The sequence below is a fragment of the Haemaphysalis longicornis genome, unplaced genomic scaffold (genome assembly GCF_048455015.1).
Source record: "Haemaphysalis longicornis isolate Haplotype H1 unplaced genomic scaffold, Haemaphysalis longicornis Haplotype H1 scaffold_2, whole genome shotgun sequence".
Classification (NCBI taxonomy): domain Eukaryota; kingdom Metazoa; phylum Arthropoda; class Arachnida; order Ixodida; family Ixodidae; genus Haemaphysalis; species Haemaphysalis longicornis.
In genome coordinates, this window is record NW_027526295.1 from 65,617,945 (window position 1) to 65,625,358 (window position 7,414).

Here is a 7,414-nt window from a genome sequence, read left to right on the forward strand (position 1 = left end):
AAATTTATGAGCGTCCACCTAAAGCGTCGCTGTGCCACACCTAGATGAAAGCCAGTCAAGTTATGTAGGTGCGACAGTCACGCTCTGCAAAATCACTACCTCCAGTGTAAAACAACTTAGATCCGTCTAAATGTCACCCAAATAATACCATTTCACTGATGTACGAGACCGAATTTGCCATTCTGCGAATGCGCTCTTGGAACATCCGCGCGGTATACAGGGCTAACGGTTCGCACCAGCCCCTGCAGGCCGTGTCGCTCATGCAATTGGTATACCGATTGTCTCAGTGTGATTTAGTTATTTTAGGAACCCACCACGGTGGCTGTTGTTCTGCTGAGCCCAAGGATTGAGCCCAATGAGGCGGGTTCGATTCCAGGCCGCGGCAGCCGCTTTTTTTGCGGGTGTGGAGGCGAGAAGCGAAAATGCCTGTGTTCGAGATTTCGGCGCACGCTAATTAGAACCCCAGGTGGTCAAAATTAATCCGGAGCCCTCTACTACGGCACGCCTCATCGCCTGTGTAGCGTCGGCGCGTGAAACCTGATAATCAGTCAAATCAGATACTTTAGGGCGATTTTAACACATCATTAAACTTAAAGAGCAAAACACAGAAAGCCGCGCGCAGCTTTCACCCTCGACTGCGTTGTCACGCATGGCCAGCTATCAGGCTGTTTTTGTGAGTATTGTACAAATGCCAGTCGGGTGCGTTTTTGTCCACGTGCATGCCGCATATATCCAGGAAACTGACCGAATACAGCGCCTGCTAATTAACCCAACGCGCGCATGAAACGGACGGCGCAGCATTCTGACGTCAGTACATACGAATGAGAACTTGGGTTTCATTGCCGTGTGTTATTTCGCACTAATTATTTGCTGAATAAACTGGAATTACTACAAGAAAATAACTTTTTATGCCGTCATCAAATAGTATCGAGTTTACTCTGCTCCGACTTAGCTTCCTCTACACATCACTCCACCATGTACATCCCAAATTTTACGCGGCCTCTTTACAACGCATGTTCTTTTGGGGAACCTGCACCATATGGAAAGACAAACTGACCGGGTATACTCCGTGTTTTTCATTCGACGCGTGTTGACCGTATCTTTAAGAAGTCCGCGCAGATGCACCTTAATACAGCTTTCTTTCATACCTGCCAGAAAACAGCACCCACAAATGTCTTCCCAACTTTCTTTTCCTATTGCTGAAACATTGCACGCCTTTCTTAGGTAGTAGATTACGGCTGTATTATAAAAAGGTAATCGTGAATCGACAAGGGAAACTTCCAGTTCCATTTTGCTAAGTTTTTACAAGCACATCTCGCACTGTTAACTTTCTGCCTTAAAGGAGTACTGAGACCAAATTTTTACTTCATGTTTTTATTGGTTAGGTGTAATAGGTGTAATATTTGGTATACGTTGCCGTGAAGGGGTATTCTAGCGATTGCGCAATTGAAATGGCGACCTTCGGAAGCGTATTTAGGGCCCCTTTAAATCATGCATGGCCGGGTTGTTTTTATGTTGCCGCCTGTATATCCTTAGACAAAAATAATCTAGATAGAAGGCTCAAACATTTCCTTGTTGCTGGATTCTCATAACTGCTTGAAAAAAAAATAATGTACTGGAGAAATTTTATATGCAAGCTACTTCTGTGCAACTATGACGTGGGAGTGCGAGCCCTACATGTCGCCAGCTAATTACAATCGTATGTGTTTTCCCTTCATGTTGCCGCAGTAATTACAGTTGATTAATGAAATGGATTCAAACCCAAAGTTCATGTTCTTTAAATTGCCCCCCTTCATGTGGAATTTAGTCATTTTTATAGCCCCTCTGATCAGCGAACGTTCCAACTAGTCCACACATTGCACCCTTGTTTGAAATAAAAAAACATAAAGTGGGCTGTTTTATATTTCAACTTCCCCATAGACATTTCACCTACCTCGAGCGCAAAAGTCAGAGCACCATCATATTGTAACATATAAGAAACAATAAAACAAAACAAAGACCTAACCCTGGTGAACCTTCCAAGTAACCTGAAAACTAACTTCCCCATTTTCGCTTTTGTTCCCTTTTATTAGCATTGCACATATATCTTCAGATTTTCCCTGGTGTAATTTTTATTCATAAGAGGCTCCAATGCATCGAACACTTGTCGCGTTCTGCTTGGCGCCAAACGAAATACAGGGCGCCAGGCGTTCTCAGAAACGGGGCGGGGTGCAGGGAGGCACGCCGTCTCGCGCGTTCCTTTCTTCCTACATGCCTTATTTTTTTGTTTTCGTCGTCGCCCCGTCCCTTCTAGAGAGAGTCGCAAAGGAAGTTTTAGCAGCCGAACGCGAAGTGGGGGATGACCGTAAAAAAAAAAAAAAAACACCGAAAAGAAAAGGCTTTCGTCCTTGGCCAGCGTACTACCCTCCTCTCACACGCACACGTGCGCGCACCTCGTAGCGGTCCCCTCCTGCTCCTCTGCGCTTGGCAGCCGTGGCTGCCCTGCGTTGGGTTGGGGGAGAGCGAACGAAAAGCGCGCGCTTTTGCAGAAACGAGCGCGCTTTTGCAAAAACGAGCAGCCCTCTTGACAATCAAGCGGAATGAAGAAGGCACCAATACGAAATTTTGTTGTGTGGCCGCATGTTACGGCGAATATTTGTGGGCTGGAAATTAAGTTCATAGCAACCGACCGGTGAAGGTAAGCGCTCGTTTTTTTGAGCTCGCCTCATTCTTTCGAACGCAGTTTACTTCGTAAAAGAGCGGGAACAAGACTGCCCTCCCGTTTCTAGCTTCTAAGCATATCCTTCTTGCTTTTGTGAATGCGTACGTTTGTAAACGGTGGAACATGTATTCAGCGCTTAAATTGTATGGAAAGAATTTAATGCGAAATGAGGTGGGCGCTCAGTAGATTTTTTGTTGTGATGCTGAAATCGAGTGTAGGTTCTGCAAGAACCTTGATACGTACGATTGGCTTTTAATTTACTTCTTGCCACAGCTGCTAACGCACGCGAAAAATAAAACTAATAAGTTTAACTTCGTTGTCGTGTTTAATTTCACGCGAGTTTCAGCGGAATGCTGTTCCAGAACACTATTTAGCGTTGCAGTTAAGCCATGTTATCAGCTGCTTATGCTAACCATCTTACGATGTAAAGCAACGCCTTAACGTCTTTGTAGTATTCACAAACTTTCCATGTGAAAAGCTGGTGTTCGTCGGATGCTGATAACTTTAAAGAAAATGGCATACGAAAAAAAAAACAGCTCATTGCCAGTTTTAATCACATTTTTCGAGAGCAAACGGTAAATTTAAATTAGGCAACCAAGGAAATACATGGTTGTAATTTGTGTAATGTTTCCATTCTTGACAATAGCATAATTTTTGTTCGTTGTGGGCACTGAGGCAATTATCGTCTTCTTTCAATTAATATTGCCGACGTGCCACGTCGTCATCAGTTGGTCGGCTTCTCTTGTTAATTGAAAATTCTCTTGCACGCTGTCTGAAGACTTTTCACTTAATTACTCAATGGCCTGTAAAGAAAGCTGTGCGGTATTTTCTACAATTAAGTACTTTTGTCCTTTTCTGTTTTCCAGGAATGCTTGAGAAACCCACTCATGCGATGTGCGTGTCATAAATTTAGTTGACACAGGCATTAGAAAAAGTTAAACAAGCAAGACAAACTGGAAAGTGGAGTGGCCTGTTTTGCTATATTCCTTTCTAAAGGTAAGATTTTCCCCATTAGCTAAAATTTGCTTCACTTCAGTTTTCTGCACCACTTCCGTTTTGTTTTCAGAAATGCCTTCAGATTTACCAGCACCACAAAACTGACACACGAATAAGCTCATCTGGCAGCAAACGTCATCCGAAGTGCAGGTGAGTTTTTGGGCACCCTATGTGTTACAGCAGTGCCCTTTTGTTTGTTTTCCAGGAATGGTTGTAAAATCTCATCTGAACTGCCAGTACAAGAAAATCGATGCGGCCATATTGTATACCAAAATTCCTGGTGTTCTGAGAGGTGAGATATTGTCTATGCTGTAACAACTTTGTAAATTCTAAACTACAGCTTTCGTTCATTTCGCAGAAGTGTCGCAGTAACAACCCAATACTGGGTTCATGGCCGTCAAGTATGTCATCAAATTGACTTGTCAAGACAAACAAGCAAGCCCAGGAGGAGGAAAACGAAGACGTCGTCTGAAACAGCCTACTTGCGAAATTCAAGGCTTTAACAGAATACGTATTCGGCTCGATTGTTCATAGTAAAATAAAACGCACATGTCCTTTCATCTTAAAGAGTGTCAATGTTGTTATTTACGCTAGATGCATGTTCCTTGCTTTAAAATTTCGCTATTTATTAGTTCGTTATTTTGCCGGACTGCCTTAATTGTGTGTGTTGATCAGTGTAGGGATCAAATGTATAAATATACAGGTCTAAAATACCGGTTTATACCTTTCAGGAGTTTATGCAGACGAGGTTTGAACTGCTCGCTTATCATGCCGTCAACAATCGCCTCTCTAGGAAAAAGTTAACTTATTATTTTCATCTAGTTATTGTTGCATGTATATCTGTAACTGTAAGTTACCTGTACATTGCTGCAATATTATTGCTTCGTAAGAGAAACATTGCTTGAACGTCATATCAACAGTGCTCGGATGTGGCCCTCGTGGTGAAGAAACGTATCTATAAAGTCGCGGTAACGTTGTAGGAAGCATCGCTTGGACATTAAAGCGACGTTGTCTAAATGTTACCTGCACATTTGAAATATGTAGTTGGAAAGTTACTGCAAAATTGCAGCAATGTTATTGCAACTTCATAAAAACATTGCTTGAACGTTGAAGCAGCGTTCCTTGTATGCTAACTGCATGTTAAAAGCGTAGATCTAAAGTGGCTGCAAGATTGTAGCGATGTTATCACAACGTATGAATGGTACAGTGATATGCTTAAATGTGGTATGCACGTTGCAAAAATGTAGCTGAAAAGTTGCTGCAACGTCATCAAAAAACGTCTCATAAACGTTGTTCAAATGTGTCCCGCACGTGGTTGGAAGGTTGCTCCAATAGTGGAGCAACGTTGGCGAACGTCAGAAAAACGTTATCCAAACATTAGACCGACACCCTTCAAACGTTGCGCCCATGTTAGAGCAATGCTAATATCATGTTGACGCAATGTTTCTGGGTAACATTGCACGAACGTTAAAAAAAGCGGACATTAGCCACGTTTTGGCAACGTTAAGGGGAAACGTTGCAAAAATGTTCAGGCAACATTCTGTGCTACCAGGGGGTACACCCCCAAAATGCCCCAGCCAAAATCCTCGAAGAGTTCGCGGTGTCCCTAAGGGAGACACTGCTAAGGGTTCGACTCACCGACAAAGCAACGACGGGACAAACCGGGAAATTTATTGGCCGAGGGGTGCAGCGCATACTGACTGCCGCAACAGGACAAAGAACTATATATACACTGTACAGACGCACGCCTCAAGGCCCGCCCTCAAGAGGGCTGCGATGGCCGAGGGGACACGTGGGCTACCAGCGAGGTAGGAATAGAGGCCCCGCTCCGAAAGAGTGGCGGGAAGGGCGCGGACGAGCCGCGTTTCCCCGCAATCTCTGCTATCGGTCCTCGACATGTCCTCGATCACCTCCCTACTGTGGCAAAGTGAGCGCGCCCAACGCCATTAGGAGTAGGTTTTACCCTCTCTAGGTGGTGTTAGCGCGCCCCGCTTAAAGGGGCACTGACACAAAAATTTTGCATCTTGTTTTTTTTGTTGCGATAAGTAGCTAGTGACCTACTTATAACCTGTAGAAACCTCATTTGCTTCAGCGTGCGACGGTTGTTTAATTAGAGGCATTTTCAATGCGGCCAGTCGCAGTTTCGGTTTCAGCGAGTGCCGCGAAACGATGGATTTTGTGGATTTTGTGTGAACAAAGCTGACCACGTGACCGTCGGAGTGATATCACAGAGCAGAGCCGCCGTAGCACTGTCGAATCCGCATCGACGGCAGTTTCTGCGAATGCCCCCACGTACTGATCTCATGAGGCGCTTAATTAAAGAGCGTCCGTGGATGTGACGCAGGCGCTGCGAGTGCAAATGCTACCGCGGCTAAAGAACGACGCGCGACGCTCGAGACGGTGGGTGGCAAGACGCGCGCTGGGAGCAGCCGGCCGGTCTGCCTACAGGTCCGCCTACAGATGTGTTCGGCTTAGCACTGCGGCGGATATTCGAGTGCCGCTCTCGTAAGCGGTGCAGATGACAATTTTTAATGCAGCCCACAATCGCATCATAAACTCCTTTCTTATGTAAGCCACCATTGTCGAGACTTGGGGACAATTTCGTGCAGCGGTAACAAGCTATCACTCGAGCTACCTGCGCCGGCCTGGGCCACTTCGCGGCCGTGGCCGCCGCCTGCACAGCGACCGTGCGGCTAGCTCAGTGGGCTTTTCGTGCCTCCGGCGCGTTTTCGCATCCAATGGTAATAAACAGTAATAGAAACAGAGTGCCTGGAATCGCTGTAGAACTTTGGTCGCGGCCACCTGCCCGATGAGCTGACTAAATCACGGCGCTTCCGCCGCCAACGATCGGGTCGTTCGTTCTCGAGAGCAGAAGCTCCGCCCTCCGGCCCTCCGATTGGAGCGGCGAGCCGCCGAAAAACGCCGGCAGTGCGAAAGCGGGAAACACAAACTCGTGACGTGTTTTGATGTTGTTTATTTACACAATATCCTCGGGATGTCGATTGCGCGTGGTCCTCTGCTGGCTGCTCGGTTGCGTTTCGCACACTTTAAAATTGATTTTAAATATGTTCTAGGCTGTATTCGCCGCTGATATTTTGCAGATGATGTATATGTGTTCCCACCAATCTATCTCCGAAGTTATCTCGCCTTCAAAATTTTGTGTCAGTGCCCCTTTAAGGCAAGGAGGAAGGTTCCTGAAAGGCGCGACAGCGGTGGCGGGGCATTTCGTGCCCACCGGCGCGTCCGCCCGCGAACAGGCGCAATGCGTGACGTAGCTCGCGGTTAGAGTGAACTAGAATACTTGGGTATTCTAGTTCACTCTATCGCGGTTGCGCTCGCGGGAAGAGGAAAGGGGTATCTAAATTATCCCCACAGTGTTGCCACAAACTGCGTGTGTGCAGGCTCATATTACATCACTCCTGTTATTATGTCACTGTGGCGCGAAGTTTGAAAGTTTTTCAACATTTCGTGCATTTTCTCGATTAAACAAATCATCCTTCGTTGCTGGAATGGAGATGAGAGTTGTCACAGGCTAGTTCTTTCAAATTTAATAAAAAACCACTGCGACCAAATCGAGCTGCTTGTTCTGCGCCCCCTGTCTCCGGTTCTTTCCTTGTGCCAAACCTGCTGCACCTTGCCGACCGGCGGTGTTCATGTGATCGGCGGCTGTCCCTGCACATTGTGAGGTTATTACAAATCCCTGAAACCCTGGAGAGC

The 7,414-nt window shown here is 46.0% G+C and overlaps 1 long non-coding RNA gene across 1 annotated transcript; it reads left to right on the forward strand.

Annotated features, from left to right (window-relative positions):
• Positions 1-1,918: 1,918 nt before the first annotated feature.
• LOC144167154 (uncharacterized) lies at positions 1,919-4,175 on the forward strand. Its single transcript, XR_013321865.1, has 3 exons — positions 1,919-2,677; positions 3,568-3,989; positions 4,056-4,175. It is a non-coding gene; the product is annotated as an uncharacterized LOC144167154 (long non-coding RNA).
• Positions 4,176-7,414: the final 3,239 nt, after the last annotated feature.